This window comes from Sorex araneus, chromosome 6 (genome assembly GCF_027595985.1).
Source record: "Sorex araneus isolate mSorAra2 chromosome 6, mSorAra2.pri, whole genome shotgun sequence".
Lineage (NCBI taxonomy): Eukaryota > Metazoa > Chordata > Mammalia > Eulipotyphla > Soricidae > Sorex > Sorex araneus.
In genome coordinates this window covers 81,475,979-81,503,740 of record NC_073307.1, presented here as the reverse complement: position 1 = coordinate 81,503,740, position 27,762 = coordinate 81,475,979, and the positions used below count along the sequence as shown (strand labels likewise).

General features: G+C 43.7%; 1 protein-coding gene across 1 annotated transcript in view; it reads right to left on the bottom strand.

The window, feature by feature from the left end:
• ADIPOR2 (adiponectin receptor 2) overlaps nucleotides 1-27,410 on the bottom strand; it is a 70,278-nt gene extending 42,868 nt beyond the window's left edge. Inside the window, exon 1 of the mRNA XM_055142200.1 lies at nucleotides 27,228-27,410. The gene's annotated coding sequence lies outside the window, so the exon portion shown is untranslated. The remainder of the gene's footprint in view (nucleotides 1-27,227) is intronic.
• Between the last annotated feature and the right edge of the window lie 352 nt (nucleotides 27,411-27,762).

The following is a 27,762-nucleotide window of genomic DNA, read 5'->3' as shown; positions in this document are numbered from 1 at the left end:
CCCGGAATAATTCTTGAGTGCAGAGTCAGGAGAAACCCCTGAGCATCGCTGGATATAGCCAAGAAAAAATGGAAAAAAAAAAAAACAAACTATTTTTCTGGGGCTGGAGAGAGAGTACAATAGGTAGAGCACTCGCCTTGCATGCAGCCAATCCGGGTTCAATCTCCAACATCTGATATGGTCCCCCAAGCACCACCAGGAGTATTTTCTGAACATAGAGCCAGGAATAGCCCCTAAGCATCACCAGGTGTGGCCTCTCTACCCCCAAAAATCAAACCCCATTTTACTTCAGCAAAAAAGAAACTCATGAAGACAAGACAATGTCATATCAGATAAGACTATCTCAAGAGGTAAATTAGGGGGAAAAAAGAATGAAATTGAAAGAGTTGAAAAATGAAACAAACAGGGGCTGGAGTGATAGCACAGTGGGTAGGGCGTTTGCCTTGCATGCGGCCGACCCGGGTCCGATTCCCAGCATCCCATATGGTCCCCTGAGCACCGCCAGGAGTAATTCCTGAATGCAGAGCCAGAGTAACACCCGTGTATTGCCGAGTGTGACCCAAAATGAAAAAAAAGTAAAAAAAGAAAGGCAGGGGGCTGGAGCAATAGTACAGCGGGTAGGGAATTAGCCTTGCACGAGGCCACGTTCAATCCCTGGCATCCCATATGGTCCCCTGAGCACCACCAGGAGTAATTCCTGAGTCCATAGCCAGGAGTAACTCCTGAGCATCACTGGGAGGGAGGGAGGAGGGAGGGAGGGAGGGAGGGAGGAAGGAAGGAAGGAAGGAAGGAAGGAAGGAAGGAAGGAAGGAAGGAAGGAAGGAAGGAAGGAAGGAAGGAAGGAAGGAAGGAAGGAAGGAAGGAAGGAAGGAAGGGAGGGAAGGAGGGAAGGAGGGCAGGCAGGCAGGCAGGCAGTAAATTTGCTGAAACAGTAAGATAAACATCCAAGAAATTAAGTATTGCTCAATTAATTTGATAGAGTGATTTAATAAATGTATCCTCAGAACTTCTATCAATGATGGACTGTGTATCCAAGAGTGGTCCCAATAGGCTGTACCCAATAGGTTAAGTGTTTAATAAACCATACTGTCAAGGTTCATGTACTTGCACTCTATGACTAGATGCACACCTAATTTGTCAGAAGTAGCATCTGCCTGTACAATCCAACTAGGATCAATGCAAGCATATGTAGTCAGATACTCAATTTTTAAAATGGCCAAAGTCAATGACCAGGAAAAAAGTGAACACAGCAAGAAAAAAAGGGGGGAGGGGAGTCTTTATTCACAAAGAATGAACCCAAAGAGGCAGAGGCTGGTTACTGAGCAGAAACCATGGCTAACAGAAGGCACAACATATTCAAAGAAAAAGCAGAGTCAGCCAAGAGTCATATCTAGAAAATAACTTTCAAAAATGAAGAGGAATTTAAAAATCCTTAAGTTAAATGAGAAAAATACAATACTACACAAAATCTAGAAAGAAAATCTTGCCAACTGCAACAACATGGATGAACCTGGAGGATACTAAACAATAGTTAAGTGAGACACATGTGCAGGAGCAGAAGAACTAGTACAGGAGATAAGGCACTTGCCCTTGCATGCCACTGGCCTGGGTTTGATCATGAGCACTGCTTACAGTGGTCCTCTGTGCCTTTCTAGGGTCATTCCAGAACACAGAGACAAGAGTAGCCCCCAATTTGTGGGCACACACCCCACCCACCCACACACGCACACATGTCCTCAAAAACCAATTTAGGTTTAGTCACTGAATGACTAATTTAAAATTTACTAAGACTGGGGGAGAGAGAAAAAAATAAATAAAATAAAATTTACTAAGACTGTCTGCCAAATGAGATTGTTCTATACATCAGTGTTTCTCAATTTTTCCTAACCATGGTCCCCTTCCCTCTCCATTTCACTCTTGATGGCCCCTGTCCTACTAGTTGCCCCCTGAGCTTCCCGCAGTAGGCCTCCAATAATTTTCACCCGTGGCTCCCTTGAAACGCACACAAAACTGTCACATGGCCCCCAGCTGAGAAACACTGCTATGAATCACAGAATTTTATAAAAACTCTAAACCCAAAGTTTAATAGAGACTTGACCTCTATGTACTTTGGGAAAAGAAACTTGAGTCATTCATTTACCCCCAAAAGTAATAGTGAATATTTTATAGAAGAGATAATATCTGACCTAAATTTTAACCAGAGTTAAAATTTGCCAAACATGGAAAAGCATTCCACACAGAAGAATCAAGGTTGGGAGTCTATTTAGAAATAGACTATTTCTAAATAGAAATAATAGACTATTTCTAAATAGACTGAGGTCTATTTAGAAATAAGAGAAGGAGCGACAAAGTCAAGATATACTCAGCAGAAAAAACATTTGGATAACTAAAAAGAAGTCAAAGAACGACAGAAAGCAACTTACTCAGGTTTTTTGCTCAAGCAGTTGTGTACGGAGGGTGCATGCATTCACTGACAGTTGATAAAGGAGAAAAGCATATTCAAAGTGGAGCAATAATAAACTTGTTTTGGTGACATAAATGTTTAGCTAGTACCAAGATACAAATCAGGAATTCAGAAAAAGATAGCAGGTTAAAAACAGATACAGATAGTCCTGGTAGAAAAGGTGATACTAAGAGAACAACAGATCAAATGTAAATAAAGCCCTTTTTCAAAACAGTTATATAAAAAGGAGTAAAAACAGACAAGATCAAAGTGAAAAATTCAGGTTACCAAACATTCCACACTGGACTTAGGCCTAAAACCCATATTCCTTGACTCCAGTCAAATGTACTTCTAAGACCCATTTCTTAGATTTCACCTCCCCCTCAAAGTATAGTACCTAAAAAGTTACTGAGGTGCCAGAGCAATAGTATAGGAGGTGGGGCGCATATGCTGCCTGAGCCCATGTGCTGCTTGCACCCACGTGGCCGAGCACATGTGGTGCCCGAGCACATGTGTCGCCCGCATCTCCCCTCTTGAGATGTGTACTTTCATGCTTTCGTGTCCAGTGCTAGGATGTGTGTAGAGCTCTCTCCACCCTTGGAGAAGCCCGCGTTCTCTCCTTGAGCACGTTATTTTCACTATTCTCTCCCGCTTATCCCTTCCTCCTTCCCTCAGAAACCTCTGAATAAAATCTATTTACTTCAAAAAAAAAAAAAAAATAGTATAGAAGGTGGGGCAGGACACTTGCCTTACACAACAGTGACCTAGGTTCAATCCTCAGCACCCCATATGGTCTCCCGAGCCTGCCAGGAATACGTTCTGAATACCACACAGGGGTACCAAAACGAACAAATAAACAAAAGAATGAAGTTACTGCACTGCTCAGTAGTACTAAGATTGCACACACTGACACCAGCACTACAATCTGCGTTTCCTGCCACCCTGGTTGGCTTCATTATAAGAGCTCTGCTGTTAGATGACAAGAAATTAAAGTGTAATTAATAAGAAATTCTGGCAGTAATAGACATTTCTGTTGCTAATTTTGACTACTGACTTAATTTACAATGCTATTACTGTTACCATTTTGTTATTTCATTCATGTTTATAACATTATAATGATCATATACTAATTGTATTATTGCTACCTGAGTAGCAAGTAAACATAGGATATTAGCTTTTTCTTTACTTTTCTCCATTAGGATACAAATAATGTTAATGCAGAAAGACAGTTCATCTGCATCTGATGAATCTATAACTGAATGTTAGAAAAAGTAATTATCAGGACCAATAATATTACCATCATCTTCAAATGGGAATTTTGTTAATGATCTGAGAGGGTGGTGAAGACGTAACAAGTCTAATGAGTACACCCTGAAGGAAGACTGATTTGAATCTTACTCAGGAGATTATCACAATTAAAAATGGCAGCAAATAGTAGGAAGCGGTACAGTGGTACATCAACACTTGTGAAATGAGACGTTGATTGAAAACATTGGCAATTTGACCCTCTCATTGCACAAATTATTCTTGACAAATTATATGCAAATAATTGTTGAAGAAACCAACAAATACACTATACAATGCAAAAACAATTCTGCACCTAACAGAAGACACCACAGTACTAGAAACCTGCGATGATGGGAGAAAAATAAGCACTTATTGACGTATTACTTACTAAGGATAAGCAAGTGCCAGAAATTGTGTTAACACTGGCCCTAAAATGAAATGTATATGTACTTCTTTTTTAAATGCCATTAAGCATTATCGTTTTTTTAAATTGTTTTGTTTGCTTCTTGGGTCACACCCAGCAATGCTCAGGGGTTACTCCTGGTTCTGCACTCAGGAATTACTCCTGGCAGTGCTCAGGAGACCACATGGGATGGTGGGAATCAAACCCGGGTCGGCCGCGTGTAAGACTACCCCCTACCCACTGTGCTATCGCTCCAGTCCCTAAAATTTTTTATTTTAATGAATCACCATTAGATAGTTAGACTAACAAACTTTCATGACTGCGTTTCTCCACCACCAATGTTCCCAGTATCCCGCCCGCCACCCTCACCCCTTCCCACCCCATGCCTCCATGGCAGGCACATTCCCCACTACTCTTTCTCCTTGGGGTGTCATGGTTTGCAATACAGGTACTAAGTGGCCATCATGTTTGGCCTCTAGCCTAATTTCAGCACGCATCTCCCATCTCAAGCGAGCACTCCAACCATCACTGACTTATGTCCCCTCTCCATCCTGCACGTGAGATTTTTCCCCAGCACGTGAGATCAGCTTCCAAGTTGTGGAGCAATCCTCCTGGCCCTTATCTCTATTTTCCTTAGGTGTTAGTTTCCTATTTTGTTACTTTATATTCCACAAATGAGTACAGTCATTCTATGTCTGTCTCTCTCTCTGACTCATTTCACTTAGCATGATAAGCTCCATATAGAGCCATTTATATAAAGCATTATATTTTTGTTGCTGTTGTCTATTCTAATATATTTACAGTTTTCTGACACTACCACAGCTAGAACTGAAGATTGGCTAAACAAAAATCCAAAGCATTATAGAAGCCACTGTTAATACATTAAATACTGTACTTACAGCACAGTAAGAAAGGCACTTGCACCAAGCACCATCAAGAGATGCCTGAGCATACAGCGAAAAAATCTGGATGAAATATAATAGATGAACGTATGGTTCTGTGTGTGGGCATCGTGGTTTTCACCTATGTTCATTCCAGGGAAGACACAGAATTTGTGCCAGGAAGAATGTAAAAGTCACCAAGAAACTGGGCTGGAGTGATAGCACAGCAGGTGGGGCATTTGCCTTGCACACGGCCGACCCGGGTTTGATTCCCAGCATCCCATATGGTCCCCTGAGCACATAAATAAATGAATAGATAAAAATAAAAACCAATATTGACAATAATACAAAATAAAATATTATGAATGACTTAATGCTACTGAAATGCTTAAAGATCAAAATGGTAAACTCTGTGTGTGTGTGTGTGTGTGTGTGTGTGTGTGTGTGTGAGAGAGAGAGAGAGAGAGAGAGAGAGAGAGGAGGGGGTGGGGGAAAGGGGAGTGTGGGGTACAGCATGTAGCAGTGTAGCACATTTTGTACCACTCAGGTTTCCAATCAAGGAAAAGAATAAACTTTATAGCAGAAATCTCATTAACCCAGGTACCAACCTGAAACCCATACTTCAGGGTGGAAATGACAGACCACAGTGGAATTAAGTTCAAAATACAACTTTCAAGTCACTTTGAAACTGGCTACTTTTGCTTGAGAGGAAGTCAACAAAATCATGGGGCATATTTTGCAAGATGTCCTCCACTACAAAATAATCTCGACTACAGAACTAGAGAGTGATACCACTCAAGGTACGACACTCATTAAGAGTGTCGCAACTAATACAAAGAAACATTGCACCACTGGTCCTTAAAAACTGAAGACTAGGGGCTGGAGCAATAGCACGGCGGGCACGGCATTTGCCTTGCACGCAGCCGACCCGGGTTTATTCCCAGCATCCCATATAGTCCCATGAGCACCACCAGGAGTGATTCCTGAGTGCAGAGCCAGGAGTAACCTGAGCATCACCGATTGTGACCAAAAAAAAAAAAAAATGGAAGACTAAAGAAACCAGGTTTTTGGGGGTGGTGTGTGTGTGTCTATGCGCATGTATGTGTGTGTGAACAGCCCCAAAGGTTCAATAACTTTGTAAAAGTCATTATTCACTCTACTTCATAAGTGATGTAAAAACTGAATAGGTGAGGGGCTGGAGCAATGGCACAGCAGGTAGGGCGTCTGCTTTGCACGAGGCCAACCCAGATTTGAATCCCAGCGTCCCATATGGTCCCCTGAGTAATGGTCCGCCAGGAGTAATTCCTGAGTGCAGAGCCAGGAGTAACCCCTGTGCATTGCCAGGTATGACCCCAAAAAGCGGGGGAAAAAAAACCTGAATAGGTGAGGGGACCACAGAGAAAACAGGAAGTGAAGCCCTTCCTTTACACATGGCCACAAAGGTTTGGTTCCTGGCATTCCATATGGTCCCCTGAGGCCCAACATTCCCTGACCATGGAACCAGGGATAAGTCCTGAGCACTGTCAGGTGTGACCCAAAATAAACAAAAAAAGAAAAGAAAAATAATGAAAAGGGTTAAAAAGAGAGAGAGAGAGAGAGAGAGAGAGGACCAAGGAAGAGTGCAGAGGTTAAGGAGCCTGCCTTCCACTCAGCTGAACCCAACTGATTACAGGCACCACATACGTCCCCTAAGCAGCACCAGGAGTGGCGCCTGCACACTGCCAGGTGTGGCCCATAACGCCCTAAACAATGTACGAATAAGCCAATACAGACACTAAAGATGAGTTTAAATCACATCCTATAAGATTCACGGCAAAAATAAGATCACTAAAGATAATTTAAATTTTAAAATGGAGTGAATGGTTAAGAAAAGCTTAGCAAACAGTGACCACTGAAGTAAGCAGTGGTAATTTGAAGATTTAAAAGTCAACCTGCAGGGGCTGGAGTGATAGCATAGCGGGTGGGGCGTTTGCCTTGCACTCGGCCGACCCAGGTTCAAATCCCAGCATCCCATATGGTCCCCTGAGCACCACCAGGGGTGATTCCTGAGTGCAGAGCCAGGCGTAACCCCTGTGCATCGCCAGGTGTGACCCAAAAACCAAAAAAAAAAAAAAAAGTCAACTTGCAGTAAGCACTTATGATTAACAGGTATTAAAGAGCTACCTCAATGTCATGACATCCTAAGTTTCTGCATTTCTCCGGCCATTTTGAATCTGGTGAAAGGCAGAACACAGTATTTAAAAATTAGCAAAACAGGGGCCAGAGCAAGAGTACAGTGGGTAGAGCATTTGCCTTGCACACTGCTGACCCAGGCCTGATCCCCGGAACCTGAGCACCTGAGAAACTGCTCGGTGACACCTGAGCACTAAGCTTGAGGGTGCACTTGGGGCATGGGGGGGGGGGGCGTGGCCCTGGTGGTGTTCAGGCTTATTCCTGGCTCTGGGCTCAGGACTCTACAAGATGCCGGGCATCAAACCCAGGCCAACTGCATGCAAGGCAACCAAGCACCTTACCCATTGTACTATTGCTCAAGCCCTGAAGCAATTCAATTTTATTTAAATAAATGTTTAAAAGGTCTTGACTCGGGGCAAGAGCGATAGCACAGCGATAGCACAGCCCGTAGGTCATTTGCCTTGCATGCCACCAACCTGGGTTCCATCCCCAGGGTCCCATTCGGTCCCTGAGCCCGTCAGGAGTAATTCCTGAGTATATAACCAGGAATAACCCCTGGGCAAGGCCCAAACTAGAAAGGTCACGACTTAATCTGTCTGACCCAAAATGTAAAGCACACCCTAAGTCACTCTGTTATCACATCACTTTTTTATCTCTTCCACAGCAATTTTCTCTAATATTTATTTCTTGTTACTTCTAGTCTTTTGCTATTGAACTAAAAGCTCCTATGAAGAAATGTATCTTCTTTACTCCTATATTCCCAGCACCTAAAACAGTGAATGACGCACAGTAGGCAGATTCATATGTATATGTCAAGGTAATGGGGAATTACTATTTACACTTTTAGAATGAGTACAAGGAAATTAACTTCCTTGATCTTCCCAGACTCCTGACACTAAATTCTTTATTAATCATTATTATTTCTACTACAGGACCCGACAAAATTTATTGTATTTATCTGCTTATATGTCACTCTTCTGAAATGGAATTTCTTAGGGTCAGGTGCTTTCTTAGAACTCATTTTTGTATCTATAGTCAGGCTTGTTTTTTGGACGTAAAGGAGCTAAAACATCTTTGCAGGGGGCCAGAACAACAGTACAGTTGGCAGGGTGCTTGCCTTGCACAATGCCAACCGAGTTTCAATCCCCTGGATTCCAGATGGTTCCCCACACCCCACCAGGAGTGATCCCTGAGTGCAGAGCCAGGAGTAAGTCCTAAGCACCACTGAGAGTGACCCCAAAAAAACAAAAACAAATCTTTGCAGGAGGAAGTACAAAAGAATGAAGATAAGAGCAACTAGCATGCATCGAGGATTTATTAACATGCAACCAACATGGATGCTTCTGTAGACCACCTCTGTTGTGTTTTTTGTTTTGTTTTGAATCACAATGTGAAGAACCAAACCCAGGACCTCGTATATACAAGGTAGTGAGCTACCACCACACTCTCAGCCTACTATGGACTTGCTCTTCAAACCTTAACAATTATCCTGGGAGATAACTGTCATTATTTCCTCCGTCTTGGAGACAGCTAATTCTAAATCAAAGAAGGTATAAATAACTTCCGTAAATTAACTATACCAATTAAGTGGCAACTTAATCTATCAAATCTACTTAGACTGTCTAACACCCAAATCAATACTTTTATCCACAGTCCTCTGTTTGCAAGAAACAAGCTGTTCTTAGCATAAACGCATAATAGTAAATGTCAAAACCAAAAACTGCAACACTTACACTTTACAGCAATGTCAAAAAAATTATTTTTCTTTTTTTTTTTTATGCCAAAGATCAAACTCAGGGCTTCACATGCAAAACAAGTCAAGCTACATCGGGGTCTTATCAAAAATACTAAGGGTAAAGAAATTAAAAAGAACAAATCAGCAGCATTACAATGATTAATTAAAATTGGAACTTTTTAAAAATTCAGAACATTTCTGACCAAAAATTATAATGACAGGGAGAGGCAAAAATGGTAAAGAGATTTTAAAAATTATAAAAAGTAATTTAGCCCTTAAACCATGCCACAGTTGAGGCTGGGAGGAATCACTCAAAGGGATGGAGTGCAAGCTCTGTCTGGACACCACGATACCATCCTCAGCAGGGCATGACTCCCCGCAACTCAAGCACCAAGGGGGTGTGGCCGTGTGGTCCTTCCCAAGCACTACTGGGGTGGCCCAAGTCATTCCCAGCTCCAAGCAGCACTGCATGAAGATCAGCACCGCGCTGGGTCCCGGCCTGAGCCATGAGGCCAGTACCACAGGGCCAAACACACTCAGAAAGCCGCCGTCTTGGAGCCAGAGCGACTGCACAACTTGTAGGAAGTTTGCACAGCCGATCCAGACTCCATCCCAGCATCCCAGACGATCCTTCAAGCATCGTCAGGAGTAATTCCTGAGGACAGAGCCAAAAGTAACCCCTGAGCATCCTCCGGGTGTATCCCAAAAAGATTAAAAAAGAAAGAAAGAAAAGAGAACAAAAGAAAGCCTTCATCAGAACAATGGCACAGAGGCCGGAGATACAGAAGAGTAAGATACTTGTACTGCATGTAGCTGACCCCAAGACACCATATGGTCTCCCAAGCATGCCAGGAATAAACCTAATCACCACCAAGTGTGGCCCCAAAACCAAAAAGAAAAGATGGCACAGATGATAACTGAAAAGAAGAAACTCCTAAATATTTAAGTCAAACATTCTGTCAAGACATTATACTCATTAATGGGGGCTGGAGTGATAACACAGCGGGGAGGGCGTTTGCCTGCACATGGCTGACCTGGGTTCAAATCCCAGTATTCCATATGGTCCCCTGAGCACCACCAGGAGTAATTCCTGAGTGCAGAGCCAGGAGTAACCCCTGTGCCTCGCCAGGTGTGACCCAAAAAGAAAAAAAAAAAAACATTATACTCATTAAATCGTAACAGCTATTATTAGGCACAAACAAATCTCAAATCAAGCAGTATTTTATTTTTAAATATCATTTTGAGGGGCTGAAGAGATAGCACAGTGGGTAGGGCATTTGCCTTGCACGTGGCCAACCTGGGTTCGATTCCCAGCATCCCATATGGTCCCCTGAACACTGCCAGGTGTAATTCCTGAGCGCAGAGCCAGGAGCAACCCCTGTGCATTGCCGGATGTGACCCAAAAAGAAAAAAAAATCATTTTGAATATATAAAAACAGATAAACTTTGCATTATTTAGCACTTCTCCCTAGCACTAAGTAGGCCAACTTCTAAGTAATTTCACAGGAAATTTGTTTCTTGTAAGTACCGCGCGCTAACCGATTGCGCCACTGGAGCCACACTGAGGAAATTTGTGTCTAACTTGAGGGCCCACTTTCCTAACCAGAAACCAAAGCAACGTTACCTACCACCCTAGGTAGGGCTGGGGAGAAAGCCACTGAGAGACTACTACCCTGCCTGGTTCCTTAGGTACCAGTGAGAAAACACCCAAAGAGAAAATTCCTGAGAAGATATACGAAAGATAAAAAAATGCCAAGAGTTACTTGCTTATCTGCTTTGCTGCTCCTCTAGTTATTAATCCACTGCAGCCATTTAAAATTCTTGGGAGTGGGAGGGTAGACTCTAATAGAGGGCGTGATGGTGGAACTCTGTAGCAACTAAAATAATCAGGAATAATTCTTAGCAAAAGCAGCCTAACTCTTCTAACTTCTGGCCGGCTCAGGAGACTGCATGAGGTCAGATATGGAACCCAGTAGACAACGTGCAAGACAAGAGCCTTACCCACTAAACCATCACTCCGCCCCAATTGTTTTATTTCAAAAACAAAATCTATCCAGATAAAATGACTAAGAGTCAACCTTTCAAAGCCCTACCAAAGCCCTACCCTGACTTTAGAAAAGCAACTGTCTCCTACAGTAACCGCAATCACTCGGGGCACATTTCACAGTTTATAATGCTAATACAAAGAACACAGCTTGGGTTTCTTTTTCGGTGGGGGGACTTTTTTGTTTTTTACTAAAACTGCAGATGAAGAACCCAAGAAAACAGTTAACTTTCTCAACAACACATTAGAAATAAAAGTTGCATCCACAACCATTCTCAATATTGTTTAATTCTAATATAACTCACAAGGCCTTCTTTCAACAACAACAAAATAATGGAAAATAAGAAACCTGGATAATTTAACTACGAGCAATTCTTATGGGACTAGAAAGATATACAGCTGCACAGATAACCAGCATTCGATCCTAGCATCCCATATGGTCCCACAAGCACCAACAGGAATAATTCTTGGGTTCAAACAGAGTCAGAAGTAAGCCCTGAGCACCGCTGGGTGTGGCCCAAAACAAATAATAAACAGTTACAGGCCATTCTTCAGGAAGCAATTCTTCTCATACAAAAAATAATTAAAAACTCAATCAAGTGGAAAGAAAAAGATTTTCTTTTAAAACTATGTGATTTATAGCAATATCTATCACACTTTTAAAAAGTTAAAAACTGGCCAGAGAAAATACAAGAGGTATTTTGCATGTCTCATACCGGTTCAAATTCGGCAAAACATATGGTCCCCAAACCACCACCAGGTGTCACTCCAGAGCACAGAGCGAAGACTAGCCATGCCTCACATACATACAACATTCTCCCAAAATCAAAACTGAAAGTCTCAAAACATCAGAATTTCAAAGTAATAGCTACCAAGCTTAAAAGAGCTTTCAAGTATCAAGATGTCAATAGAATTATCCTTATTCTATTCTCAAAGTCAGTAAATAACCAAAAATGCAAAACACCAGCAATCGGTATCAAAATGTGTGAAAGCCAGCTTCCACTGTAAAAATGGTTGATAAAATGACATTTGGTGATATATACAAAATATGCTCTGTAACGTGTGGTGCCTGAGCACGTGTGGCCCACATCTCCCCTCTTGGGATGTGGACTTTCATGCTTTCATGTCTAGTGCTGGGATGTGTGTAGGGGCTCTCTCCGCCCTTGGAGAAGCCGGCGTTCTCTCTTGAGCACTTTATTCTGTCTCTCTTACTCTCCACTCTCCCACTTTCTCTTCCTCCTTCCCTCCAAAAAACCTCCAAATAAAATCTGTTTACTTAAAAAAAAATATATATATATATGCTATATATATGCTCTATATCTATGTTTTCCTCCAGGTACTATTTCTGCATATACTAATTTACCAATCACATTAAACTGGCCCAGAATTTACAAACTTGAACATGTGGAGCAGCCTGGTTAAAAGACCCCCAAAAAAAGAAGTTGTTATTGTGTTGAACCAGAAGAAATCTTTTCTTCAAAGATTTACAATTCAAACTTTTAAGACACTCTGTCAACAATACTAATGCTATGGTAACTCGCTTTGCACACGAATAAAGAAATTAGGCATCTGGCTCATACATATTCCCTCCCCCCAAAAAAAATCTTTAGGCAGAACTGACCTAAATATAAAAACAAAATTTCTAAAACTGTTAGAAAAAAATACAGGCGAATTCTTAACACTGAGGTATAGAGGTTTCTTTCAAATAAGATGATACCAATAAAATACTGAACGATTTGATGATCACTTCCATTCAACAAACCATATAAAAATTGAAGAAGCCAAACAGCCTAGGAAAACTATTTACAATGGAAAGGAAACTCCTAAATTCAATTTTAAAGTCCAATTGGATAGGGTGACGGTTGGGGCTGGGAGGAGAGACTACTCAAGAAATAGAAATCTAATAGTCACTCAACATTTAAAAACACGTGTGATCACATAATTAATAAGAGAAAAATTAAAATTAGGATGATGTGGTCTAGAGATGTGACTCAAATGTTACAGCACAAGCCTTGCATATGCAAGGTTCTGGATTAGATCCTCAGCACAAATCCCCCAAATACATACCAGTGGAGTGGCTGGTCCTAGGCCCTCGGCATAAGTGGGGATGCGCTCTTTCCCCCTGCTATTAGGACAATGTGATTTCATTTCATGTGTTAAATTTGTAAGTATTTTAAATATAACAACGCTGAGGCCAAGGCAACAGTACAATAGGTGGGTAATACTACAGTACAAATCTTGCATGCAGATGACCTGGGTTCGATCCACAACATCCCATATAGTCCCTCAAGCACCACAGCACTCAGGAGGGATTCCTGAGCACAGAGCTAGGGGTAACCCCTGAACATCACCAGGTTTCCCGCCCCCCCCACCTCAAAGGAAAAACATGAGCTTAAGTATAACATAACATAAGCAAATTCTTCTATTCTCAAACTGAATCACTAGCAGATTCTTCTATTCTTCTATTCTATTCTATTCTTCTATTCTCAAACTGAAAAAAATAGAACAATTTGGTGAGAGAGTTTACAATTTCATAACTGGGTCCAGAAAGACAGTAAAGCAGATAAGGCCTTGCACACATCAACCCAGGTTCACTGCCCAGCACCCCACAGTCCTCCAAGCCCTTGAGGCATGACCCCTGAGTGCAGTCAGGAGTAAACCCTGAGCACTGGCAGGTGTGGCCCAAAACAACCGAAAAGGAAAAAGTTACAGAATAGACACACTAATATTTACACAAAGTCTGAAAATATGCAAAACAATACCATGACTTGCTTATGAACTTACACCTACAGACAACTATTTAAAATAATCAACACCAAGGGGGCTGGAGTGATAGCACAGTGGGTAGGGAGTCTGCCTTGGTGCAGCCGACCCGGGTTCGATTCCCAGCATCCCATATGGTCCTCTGAGCACCGCCAGGGGTGATTCCTGAGTGCAGAGCCAGGAGTAACCCCTGTGCATTGCCAGGTGTGACCCAAAAAGCAAAATAATAATAATAATAATAATAATAATAATAATAATCAACACCAAATTCAAGATAATCATTACCTTGGAAAGAAAGTGAAAGTAATTCAGGGGAAAGAGGACAGGCAGAAAGACAGCATACTCTTAATATCCTGGCATCCCATATGGTACCCTGAGCACCACCAGGAATGACTCCTGAATGCAGAACCAGGAGTAATCCCTGAGTATCTTCAAGTGTGCCCCAAGCCCCCTCTAACCCAAATGAAAGATTTTTTTAAAGATGGCAAAAAAAGAGATAAAGTAATTCAGAAGGTACTATTGATTATATCACCATATAATACTCCTAAATGTCTGAAACCATTTAAGACAAAATATCTTTACAGATATAAAACACGTTTTATGTATAAACATATATTTGAACATATATTCAAATCATTCTGCAAAACTTATTTCATTGCTTTTAAAAATGAATGTTTAGACCTCCTTTTATTAACCAGCCTCTTAGCAAAAACAAAACGAACTTTCATGTAATGTCCAATTTTTTTTTCTTTTTGGGTCACACCTGGTGATGCACAGGGGTTACTCCTGGTTCTACGCTCAGGAATTACTCCTGGCAGTGCTCAGGGGACCATATGGGATGCTGGGATTCGAATCTGGGTCGGCCGCGTGCAAGGCAAATGCCCTACCCACCGTACTATTGCCCTACCCGCTGTGCTATTGCTCCAGCCCCCACTCCTGCATTTTTTTAAGTTATCAGAAATTCTTTTTGTCTTGTTTGGGTTTTGGATTTTAGGGCCAAACCCAATGGTGTTCAAGAGTTACTCCTGGCTCTGTGCTCTGGCAATCACTCCTGGTAGTGCTCAGGGGACCACTATGTGTTACCAGGGCAAAGTCAGGGTCGGCCACATGAGACAAGCGCCCTAAGCCCTGTAGTATCTCTCCGGCCCACCACACACTGTTCCTAAAATGAAACAGGATATAAATAACTCTAAAATAAAACTTCTGTGCCAATAAGCATTTTCATCCCACTACTTCTTCCATAAGCAAAAAATGAGTATTAGAAACAACTACACAAACATGTTCACTAAAATTTCAGAACACACATAACATGAAAATGTAGCTAGCAAAAACATAATCAGCTAATATCACTGTCATCCCGTTGTTCATCGATTTACTCGAGCGGGCGCCAGTTAACATCTCCATTCGTCCCAGCCCTGAGATTTCAGCAGCCTCTCCCTCCTTACACATCTTTTCCAATGATTGGAGGCTTCTTGCAGGGTGAGGGGAATGAAATCTGTAATTGTTACTGTTTTGGGCATATCAAATACGCCACAGGGAGCTTACCAGGCGCTGCCGTGCAGGCAGGATAGTCTCGGTAGCTTGCCGGGCTCTCCAAGAGGCATATATATTTATTTCCCTCTATGATGATGTATCGCGCGGCCGAGATATGCTAACTATAAAAAGGTCAAAGTTAAAAAGGTAGTTTTGTATCTTTAAGACTATTGTTCACATACTGTTTCCTAATGCTGGGACACTGTGGAAAGCATGTATAATAAGAATATATAACCATACACATCAGCCATAAGAAAAAAATTAAAGGGCCTGAGTAGTGATAGGCTGCTTGCCTTATACATGGCTGACCCAAGTTCGATCCCCAGCACCATACATGGTTGGTCCCCTGAGCCTGCCAAAAGTCATTCCTGAGCACGGAACCAGGAATAAATTTGAGCACTGCTTGGTATGGTCACCGCCACCCCCCAAGATAGAAAAGAAATCTAGGGAGTTGAGCGAGTGTACAGCAGGTGGATTGCATTCTTGGTACCCCATTTGGTTCCTCAAACTGAGCACTGCCAAGAGTGATCCCCGAGCACCAAGCCAGAAAAAGAGAAAGCCCTGAGCACTGCCAGTTGTGGCCCAAAAACACGAACGAACGAAAAGAAGGAAAAATCTTTTTTCTGTGCTCTTTCTTTTAAAAACTTCCAACTGTCATTGAGACGTTGGCAAGCAGGGGGTGATGGGGACTTTGGTGAAGGGAAGGTCACCCTGCTGGTGGAAATGGTCTTTAAGCAGCGAATGCTTGAAACAGCTGTATGTGAACAACTCTAAGTCACGGTGTTTAAATCCAATGAATTAAAAACAAAAACCTTCCAACTGTCGGTGCCAGCGTGATAGCACAATAGGTAGGGCACCTACTTTCCACATGCATCGGACCCAGGTCAGACCCCAGCAAGCCCAAACAGGAGTAATCCCTGAGCACAGAGCCAGAAGTAAAGCCCTGAGCACCAGAATGTGACCAAAACAAAATCCAAAAACTTGAACTGTCCTTCCCCAAAAGTATTTTTCCCATGCCTAAAGATGTTCTTAGTATCCAGGATTTAGTTTCCCTATTTCTCCCTTATCTGGACTCCTAGAATATCAAATTTAAGTCAAGCTAAAGTATTATTAACCAGCATACATCGTTCCCCTTCTAACACATAAGACAGAAAAATTAAAATCAGTTTAAGTTAAAGAAAACCCTGTTTAGGGGGCTGGAGAGATAGCAAAGCGGTTAGGGTGTTTGCCTTGCACACGGCAGACCAGGGTTCGATTCCCAGCATCCCATGATTACTCCTGGTGGTCCTATGAGCACCGCCAGGAGTAATTCCTGAGTACAGAGCCAAAAGTAACCCCTGTGCATTGCCAGGTGTGACACCACCCACCCCCCCAAAAAAAAACCGCAAAAAAAAAAAAGAAAACCCTGTTTAATGATCCCTTAACTTCCAAACCTAAATATCATATAAACTTAAACAGATTAGGTTAATTATTCCTAGAATGTAGGGTAACATAGCTTCAGATAGTTTAAGTTTATTGGGTTACTCCCTCACAGTGCTCCCATTCCTCTGTGTTTATTTGTACCTTCTTTCTTAGTGTTCTGCTGACTTGTAAATAATGTTTTTCTCTTCTCCTTGAGTCCTTTGCATAGTTTATTCATAGCAAGTCCTTTTTGTATGGACACAGGAAGACTTAACAAATGTTATGCTTTTGTAACCTGGGAGTCATTTGACTCTACATGATATTTTCCTCCTGGGCATCTGTTCTCTTGACCTAAGCCTCAGCTGCCCTTACTTCCTAGCATCCCCAAAGCAGGGTCCCGACGACGTGGGACAAGAAGGACCCAGGGCAAGCGGTGAGTTGTGTGCTACCCTGGCATCGAGATGGGCCTGGCCAAAGTGCCTAATGCTTAACTATAAGTTAAGAGCTTGATCATGGACAAATGCTGTCAAGATCCAAACAGTGATACTAGATTCGGACCCTGCTAGGGTGAGGAATGATTAATCTGGCCTGAGTGCTGTGGTCTGAGCCTGTGGCAAGAAGTTACCAGGAGAGCTGCCTTGCAAAAACCTCAATGTATCTCTTGCTATGTTCATGCAAAAATAACTAGTATTAAGATGTTAATGAGTGTTTGGAATGGGGAGAGGAGAAAAAACCCTTAAGAGGTATTTTGCCTACTGGCAGTCAGGAAGGGCTTTCTTATGTTGATTTTGCTACCTGGCTGGATGTAACCTAGAGGGCAAGGTGGGAGAGACAAGAAGGAGGAGAGAGGGGGGCTGGAGCGATAGCACAGCGGGTAGGGCGTTTGCATTGCACGCGGCCAACCCGGTTCGAATCCCAGCATCCCATATGGTCCCCTGAGCACCGCCAGGGGTGATTCCTGAGTGCATGAACCAGGAGTGACCCCTGTGCATCGCCGGGTGTGACCCAAAAAGCAAAAAAAAAAAAAAAAAAAAAAGGAGGAGGAGAGAGGAGAGGAGAGGCAGCAGTTGATCCAGAGAGAGGATGGAGCTGGGAGTGGGGGAGATGAGAAAGATGGAAGATTGAATAAACGGTAACTAATCAGCAACTAGCTTGGTCCTCGTTCTTCCTTCGCCTTTCCTTGACCGCCGACCGTCCCGATCCGGTCCACACACTGCGTTCCAGAGCACCGAACTCGGGCGGTGAGACAGAGCCGCCCGGAGAGCCGGAGAGTGCACTCGCCCCTCGGCGAGCTTTAGTTTTTTACACTAGAATATCAGTTTTTTTTTTAAATCTCATTTTAGAAATAAAAGATGAGCTAGAGAACATACAATAAAATAATAGTTATATACTATGATTCAAGTTTTTATTTAGCAATGAATTTGTAAAAGTGTTTTTGGTGGGGCTGGAGCAATAGCACAGCGGGTAGGGCGTTTGCCTTGCATGCGGCCGACCCAGGTTCGATTCCCAGCATCCCATATGGTCCCCTGAGCACCGCCAGGAGTAATTCCTGAGTGCAGAGCCAGGAGTAACCCCTGTGCATCGTCAGGGTGTGACCCAAAAATTGAAAAGAAAAAAAAAAAGTGTTTTTGGTGAGGTCTTTTTTGTTTTTTTCTTTTTGGGTCACACCTGGCAATGCACAGGGGTTACTCCTGGCTCATGCACTCAGGAATCACTCCTGGGAGTGCTCAGGGGACTATATGGGATGCTGGGTCGGCAGCGTGTAAGGCAAACGCCCTACCCACTGTGCTATCACTCCAGCCCCTGTCTTTGGTTTTTTTTTGTTTGTCTGGTTGGTTGTTTTTTGTTGTTTTTGTTTTTTGGGGTCACACCCAGTGATGCACAGGTGTTACTCCTGGCTCTGCACTCAGCAATTACTCCTGGAGGTGCTCAGGGGACCACATGGGATGCTGGGGATCGAATTCGGGTCAGCTTCGTACAAGGCAAATGCTCTACCCTCTGGACTATTATTGCTCCAGTCCCTATAAGGGTTATTTTTAACTACTAAGTTTAAACACCCAGCAGAAAGCCCAACAGAACACAAACCAATTTAGGTTTTTTAAAGGTCATTTCTTTGACTTGCTCTTCAAATTCTCCCTTCAACTGTATCTTGCACGCTTGCCTGTTTCCTTGCCTGTTTATTTCCACTCTGTAGAAGCCTGGAACACTTACTTCTTTTTCTGCCCTCACATCTTTCTATATGAATGTCAATCAAAACCATCTTAACACACACACACACACACACACACACACACACACACACACACACACACGGCTATTTCCTTTACCCACCAGAGTTATCAGGAAATCTGTTAGTTACGAAGATACATGTTCCTTATCTCAAAGAAAACAGAGTCTACTGGGAAGTCTCCAAAATTCTTTGAAAAGGAGTGGCAAAAATCATACTGCTTTCAAATGTCAGGTAGGGAATTCAAAAGCAGCATGGGAATCTAGGAAAAACTATATTCTCCCTGAACTCAAACTAAATCAACTTTGTATAAATGCTATCAAAACAAAACACATCTCCCTGTGAAATAGAATTCATCACAAGAAATGTATAACTGTTAATCATATAAAGATTTTTTCAAGTTGGCAAGGAGACTTCACCTACACTTCTGGTGAGTTTACACTGCTGTGATCTTTCTAGATGGGAGTCTGGTTTATCAAACGAAAAGCAAGTGATTTTCTTCAACCTACTCTCCAGGTACCCAGTAATTCTAACTCTTTAACATACAACAATGCTACAGAAAATGCATAGGTACAGTATACAATAAATTAAAAGAATCTTAACATCCAGTTATAAGAATACTACTAAATTATGCTGGGCCTATTCAATATAATACCAAAAAACTAGTTTGTTTTTTTAAAGTGTAGATTGGAGGGGCTGGAGCGATAGCACAGCAGGTAGGATGTTTGACTTGCGCGCAGCTGACCCAGGTTTGATTCCCAGCATCCCATATGGTCCCCTGAGCACCGCCAGGAGTGAATCCTGAGTGCAGAGCCAGGAGCAACCCCTGTACATCGCTGGGTGTGACCCAAAAAGAAAAAAAAAAAAAGAGCAGATTGGGTCAGAGAGATAGTACAGAGGGTAAGGTAAGAGCCTTCCAAGTGGCTGAACTGGGTTTGATCCCCAGCAGCATCCTGTAAGGTCCCCTGAGCACCACCAGGAGTAATTCCTAAGCGCAGAGTCAAGAGTAACATCTGAGCATCGCCAGATGTGACCCAAAATTTTAAAAAATGGGAGACAGCTGGAGAGAGTTCACAGGATTGGAAGATTGGAAGCACATGCTTTTGAATGCAAAAAGCCTATGGTCAATCCTGAGCACCATCAGGAGAGACCCCCAAGCATCAACAGGTGTGGGCCAAAGACAAAAAAAAAAAAGAGAGAACTGTGCATGAGTATTAATTTGGGGTTGGTTGGTTTTAGCAGTCTTCTGAGCTATCTCCCTGGCAGAAAGAGTAATTTTTAAAGTACAATACTATCGACCAAGACGGCACCACCTACCAAATTCCCAAGTGCTATTTTTGGTCAGACCCCGAGCATGATTCCAACAGCAGCCAAGATGAATGACTGTGTCAGCACTATGAGTTTTCTGAGAACTGCTAGTTGAAGTCAGTCTGTAACCATAATGTGCAGCAAAAACAAACACGAGCTGCCCAGCACCTTGTAGCAATGTGGGGATTTTCAAAGTACAGTTGATCCCTGGACAACACAGGTTTGAACTGAACGCTAGCACACATATACGTGGATATTTTTCCATCAAAGGAGTCTGCATTCACTAATTCAACCAACCATACTTATCTGATACATGGAACCCACAGCCACACAGTGCAGAGAGAGACTGGAAATTAGAAAGGAGTTTTTCGGTTTCTATTTTCTTTTTGGCTTGGGAGTCATACCCAACAATGCTCAGGGATCACACCAGTCGCTCTCAGGAAGCCATACACGGCGCCAGGGAGCAAATCTTAATCCTGTACTATATCTCCAACTCCAAGAAAAGGATTTTTAATTGTACAAGTTAGAGGTCCCTACTTGCCACAGTACAGAGATCCACTGCACAAATAAACCCACCAAAAAAATGGCAGAGCAAGTAATGTTTATGACATAAATTGATCAATGCTACCAAGAACACAATTTCACTGAAAAGCAGAAGTCTCCTCTTACAATTAGACTGTCTTGAACCTCGCTAGATCTTCCAATAACATTTTTGAAAGCTCACAATCTCACTGAGAAGAGTATCATCTGGTCATCAAGTTTGTGAGAGCCCTTCTTTAAACTTCTGTATTGCCATATAAACAAACTCTAGGACATATATGCACTGTGACTAATGAGAATAAAGATGTAAAATACAAAAGTGAATGTAATATTGCAGAATGTCATATACACATGTTAAGGGGTAGCAATGAAACTACAGTCAACATCTTTGCAAGTGATGACTGAACTATACAAAAGAAACATGTGGAGTGATGCCAAGATTAAACAGTATCACAACTGCAAACTTCTCTAAGGTCATCAAGATATTAATTACTGCCCTGACATTCTTCCTAGGAAAGAAAAACAGCACAGCAACTCAGAAGGCCAGTACAGTATGACATGGGGAAGAGCCTCCAAATAGAAGAAAAGGTTGAGAAGTCATAAAAAGCAAGAAACAAAAGAAAACAGAGGTATTAAGCATTTCAGTTTTCCATTTGATTCACGATCCCCAAGAATCTGCAGAAGACAACTAAAGCGGTTTGGAGAATTAAAAGAACAGGTTTGAAGATGATACTCATAAACTTTATCTCCAGATTAAAGAGAATTCTTGGGCTTTTTCTAATTTTTATTCTCCTCTAGGCAAAAATTTCTACAGAAGCACCAAAAAAAGTAAATATTTTTCTGTTAGCTGCACAAGTATGTCATGACCTACTAGTCCCAACATCATTTAGTCACTGCCCATGATAATCATTTTGTTATAGACACGAATTCTAAAGAGCCAGAGAGATAGTCCATAGGGTAAGGCACTTGCCTTACCACTACTGATCAGGTTCAATCCCTGACACCCCATATGGGCCCCCGAGCCCACCAGAATTGATCCCCAAGTACAGAGTCATGAGTAAGTCCTGAACACAGCTGAGTATGCCCCAAAAACTTAAAAAAAAAAAAAATACCTGAGGAAGTGCTGACAGCAGGAATCAATGCCAGAAAGATAATAGCTCTATCCATGACTAAAGCACTTCCTTAAAACCTAGGCCTAGTTAATAGTATTTAACACAGTATTAAAACATACAGGGCAAGAAATAGGACAGTGGCTGGGCACTTGTTTTGCATGCAGCCCAAACAGAGTTCCAGTCACAGCACCTCATGGGATACCCTGAACCCTACCAGAAATGGTTTCTGAAAGCAGAGCCAATCCTGGGCACCGCCAGGTTTGGCCCAAAAGCCAAAAAACAGAAAACCAAAACACACCAACATTTAAGATGTGGTATCTGGGCCCAGAGTAACAGTACAATGGGTAGGGCACTTACCTTGCATGCAGTCAACATGCATCGGGTCTGATGCCCGGCACCCCACCTAGTCCCCTGAGACTTCCAGAAGCGACTCCCTGAGCACCGCTGGGTATGGCCCCAAACAAAACAACAAAACAGAATGTGATGTCTGTAAGAACTTTCAATTCTTCAAAAAATACTGAATCCTCAAATGCTGCAATAGAAAATTCTGGGGTAAAACTTCGCAAACTTATATAAAACCAGAATGCAGAATATAAGAGAATGAAACGCTAAAGATTTACTTTCTAGGAACAGAAGTCCCATAAAGGAGGAAGAGGAAGAGAATGCTGAGTCTGAGATGTACCCAGATTCAGGAAGGATGAAGATGAAGTGGGTTGATGAGCACCAATATTCCAATGAAAACCCGCAAGAAATTTCCCAAGAAGCTATAACTTCATGAAGAAGCCAGAGTCAGTCAAAATATGAGTTTCTCCAGCGGAAAAACAGCTAGCTCTGTAAGACACATGCTTGTAAGAGTCTAAGAATAGAGAGGGAGAGCACTTGTGGGTAGGGCACTTGCCTCATACATGGCCAACCCAGGCTCAACTGCCAGCACTCCACCTGGTCCCCAGAGCACTTCCAGAAGTGATCCCTGAGCACAGAGCCAGCCAGGAGTAAGTCCAGAGCAGACTCGCAGACTCGTGTGACAAAAAATATATATAATAATTTAGAACCAGAGTAATAGTACAGCAAGGAGAGTGCTTGCCTTACATGTGGCCAACCCAGGTTTGATCCCCAGCACCACAAATTATCCCCAAGCCCTACCAGGAGTAATTCCTAAACACAGCCAGGTGTGGCCCAGATACAAAAGTAAAATTAGTGGCTAAAGGTGCACTACTAATCTGAAAATTGCTGAATTAAGAATGTTTACTTGGGGGACAGAGTGACAGTACAATGGGCAGGGAGCCTGCACTGCACGCATCCTACCCAGGTTTCCTCCTACCAGGGTTCAATCCCTGACACATGGTCCCCAAAGCCTGTGAGTAGTGAACCCTGAGTCAGGAATAAGTCCTGAGAATCATGGGAATGTGTCCAAAAAACACAAAAAATGAGTATTTATTTACATCAAAAGATCAAAGCATATTTTGAAAAACCACCCAAAAAAGCTGTGTTAAATTTAATCCATTTTTTCAAAATGGCAATACCAAAAAAAGTGCTCACATAAACTACTGATCTCAAAGACAATGTAACAAAACTGGCTGATCAATTCTAACATATGCCACATTAATTCAAGACATTATAAAACAAGTAAAGGGGAGGGTGATCTGGGAATTTTCTGTACTATTTGCACCAATCTTAACTTAAAAGGTCTTAATTGGGGGGTCAGATATTATCTAAAAGAGCTTGCCTTGGGGCTAGAGCGATAGTGCAGTGGGTAGGGCGTTAGCCTTGCACTGGGCTGACTGGAGTTCAATCCCTGGAATCCCATACTCCAAGCATCGCCAGGAGTAATTCCTGAGTGCAGAGACAGGAGTAAGCCCTGAGCATCGCTAAGGGTGACCCCAAAAGAAAAATTTTAAAAGCCTGACTTGTTTGAAAACTGTCAATGTGCAAAGATTTATGTATCTTTTTGCATACACAGACAGCAGCTGTTCATAATGATGTTCCTACACAGAAACAGAAAAGCAGAATGTATACTGATGATTTTTTTAAAACCATAATACCTCGTCTAGACTGAACTTTCTAGACTGAGCAGAACTGTGAGAGGCGCTGCAGCACACTGAGAGCATGGGTGCTGAAATCAAACTACAAGGATTCAAATCCCAGTTCCACCGTTTACCAGATCCTGGCTTATTCTTAAGCCTTGGGTCAGATCCCCACATAGGGGGACTAAACTTTTTAAATACTTGTTTTAAAATAAATATATGATTTATTATCAGTAAATGTTTAATTTGTAAAACTACCTGATGTAGCTGTATGTCTGGGATTGCATATAGGTTTTTCAGATGAGAACAGGTAGCAAATGGAAAAGCAGCTCTGCACTAGATGATATTCTTTCTTTTGTTTTTTTCTATGTACTAGATGATATTCTTGGGCAAAAAGTTGTGTTAGTTCCTCCTAGAGTCGCACAGGTATTAAATGATTTATTTTCTGTATGTAAAGCATTAATAAACTACCGGGGCTGGAGTAATAGTACACCTGGTAGAGTGCTAGCATCACACACACTGACCCCAGTTCAATCCCCGGCATCTCATAAGGTCCCCTGCGCACTGCTAAGAGTAATTTCTTAGTGCAAAGCCAGAAGTAATCCCTAAACATGGCTGGGTGCGGGCAAAAAAAACAAAAAGAAAGAAGTATAAAGCACTGATCCACAAACCAATGATCTGTAGGTATGTATAAAATGTTTCATTGAAAACCACTTTCTTGGGGCTGGATCAATAGCACAGCAGATTGGGCGTTTGCCTCCCAAGCAGCCGGCCAGGGTTCGATTCCCAGTATCCCATATGGTCCCCGTCCCCCCCATCCCCCCAAGCACTGCCAGCAGTAACTCCTAAGTGCAAATCCAGGAGTAAGTCCAGTGCATTGCCAGGTGTGACCCAAAAAAAAAAAAAAAGGAAAACCACTTTCTTTCTACCACAGTACATTTAAGTCTAGTGGCCAACGTTAGGTCCCCATGCCTCAGGGACTGAAAACCACTGTAACATGCAGAGCTCAGTAAACGGTGTTGTGCGCCACCAATCATTTATTACTTCTGAGTATTATTTTTCTAAAGTTTTGACTGGTAAGACAAATTAGGAAAACTAACTTCTTCATCGAGTACTTACACTTGAGGTCTTTAATGCAGAAAATACAAATGTATTCCAAAAAATCGAATAAAAATTAGGTATTTTTCAAAGAAATTACAAACCAACAACTAAATCACCAACAAATTCTACTGAGGATGTTAACCCACATTGAGGGATTGACACTGTGATTCTGGATAATTTTTACTTTCTCCTTTATACTTTTCTGGCTGTTCCTAATTCTGTACATTTAATATGCAATGCTTTTCATAAAATTAAGGAATTAGCAAACTTTCCCTCATAAGGGTCACTCAGGTAGAATATTTTAGACTTAAATATATAGATATATTAGATTTTACAAGTCAAATGGTTAGAATTGTAACTTTTCAATTCTACTGCAAAAGCATCCTCAGATAATATCTAAATGAATGCATGTATTTGTGTCCCAGTAAAAACTTAATTTACACAAACAGGAAGCTGGCAAGATTTGGCTCACTGCTAGAATGTCTGACCACCTCTGAAATACAGCATAAAATTGCTTTCATTTTAGAAAACAAAATGTGACCTATACCAAAGAATGTACACCAATTAAACTGAAACTATTAACAGGAAAGAAGTCATTAATTTATACAAGTTTAGGAAAACAAGCTCATCGTCAGCTCTCCAGTTAAGAGGAAGAAACTTAACTACCAAATTAAGTCCAAAGCATAAAAAAGGAACATACACTGGGAGGTAGGCCGTTGTAAACAGAAGCTAAAAGAAATCTGCCTTTCATATTTAAATTTTTTGATTTGAATTCTTTTCAAACTTCATATTAATTCAGCACCAAACTGCTGGCACCACATGTCTCAAGCACTGATGGAAAGATCCGAGAGCCACGAATCAGCACAATCAGCACCAGACGGAAACATCTATGATTAACAGCATTGGAAACAAAATCCCTTCGGAGGGTCGGCGGAGACCCACAGAGGACACACAGCTCCTGTGAACTGGAACCAAAAAAAAAAAAAATCCACGAAGTTCTAGAAGAATCCGAGACAGAGGTGGTGAAAGAAAGCACAAAGGCGTTTGTGTTTGGCTAACAGAACCAACTTCAGAACTGAAGAGTCTCCACGACCTCCCAAAGGAAAAGCTCTGTGATGAGGGCGACTGTCTTCGACATTTCAATGCGAAGTCTTGTGCGATTTTTTGGTTTTGGGTTTTGTTTTTTAATGATCCGGTGGTGCCACAACATCTCGACAGTCTCCCGTAAGGGGCTTGTTCGGAAGGTGGGGCGGGGTGGAGGGGTGGAGGGGTGGAGAGGCGGGGGACCAGGGAAGAGAATTGGGGAGTGCGGGGAGAGGGGGAACTTAAGGTCAAGAAATCTAGTCTAAAAACAAAAACCCGGGCGGGGGAGAATAGTACGGGGGGGGGGGGGATTGGGGGTCTCGCACGCGGCCGAGCGGGGCTCGAACCCCCGCCCCACACTCGGTCGGGATCCAGCAGAGCCGGGCTCAGAGCCCGCGCCGGCGCCCGAGTGGCCTTGACCTCGGCGCGCCCCCGGGACCTGTGACAACTCCCTTCAGAACGAGCCGGCTCCACAGCCGCGAGATCCGAGGCCCGGCGCCCCCACCACGCCGACCACCTTGCACGGAAGTCCCCGCACGCCCAGCAACAACAACAACAACAACAACAACAACAAAAACCCAGGTCGGACTTTGCAAGCCCGCGAGCCAGGCGCCCGGCGGCGGGGCCAGCTGGGGGAGTTGTCCAAATTCCAGGGGCAAAACCATTCCCGGGGGGTCAAAAGCCGGGCGGAAGGGGGGTAAAGAAAGTGGGGGGGTGGGGGGGCGCTGTCCCTTCCCGTCCACTCCCCAGGACCCCTCAGCACCCACCCACGGCCCCGATCTCCGCAGTGGACGCTGGCAAGAAGACAAGCGCCGCGGCGCCGAGGGACAAGAGCAGCAAAGCCGGGTCCCGGGCGGGGGCCGCCGGCGGGGCGGGGCGGGGGGCGCCGGGCCGGGCGCGGGGCCGGCGGGCGGCGGGGCGGCGCGTTCGCGGCCGGCCGCCGAGGAAATTCCTCGAAGTGGGAAGCGACGGAGAGGGCAGAGCCGGGCAGGGCGAGGCCGTCCCGGGCGGCCCCCGGCCCCCCGCGCGGGGAGAGGCGCCCGCCCGACAGCCGAGGCCGGGGCTGAGGCGCGCGCTGCCCGGCCCGCGCCCGGGACGCTCGGCCCCTCCGGCCCCGCACCTCGCCCCCGGCCGCGGGAAACGGCACCCGCCGCTCCGGGAGACGCTCACCTGCAGCGCGTCGCCGCCTCGTCGGCCGGGTGGCAGTCCGGGGAGCCACGACGGAGGGGAGGGGGAGGAGGAAGGGGACGGAGGAGGGAGGGGGCCCAGCCCGGTGTCGCCGCCGCCGCCGCGCCGCCGCCGAGAGAGCACGTCTGGGCTCCGGCTCACTCGCGCCGCCCCAATCGCCGCCGCCGCCGCGTCTTCCCGCCCCCACGGCTGCGCGTCCCCGTGACGCGCATCACACGAGGCGGGCCGGACCAATGGGGCCGCGGCGGGCGCGCAGCCGCGGTCGGCCAAGCCGGAAGTGGCCCCTCTGACCGCTGTCGGAGTGAGTGCATCTTGGGAGTCAGGGCTTCAACCCGGAGCTCCGGGAAAACATTAGGGTGGCATCCAGGGACCCGGAGAAAAATAAATATGAAAAGCGCTGCACGGGTGCTCACCTAGAGCCCCGTTGCCTTTTGCCTTCCACGGGAAAAGGAAGCAGTTTAGATCGGAAGAGACGGGGGCCGCCCTGGCTCGCGGAACGCCTTTCCCTGTTTCTATG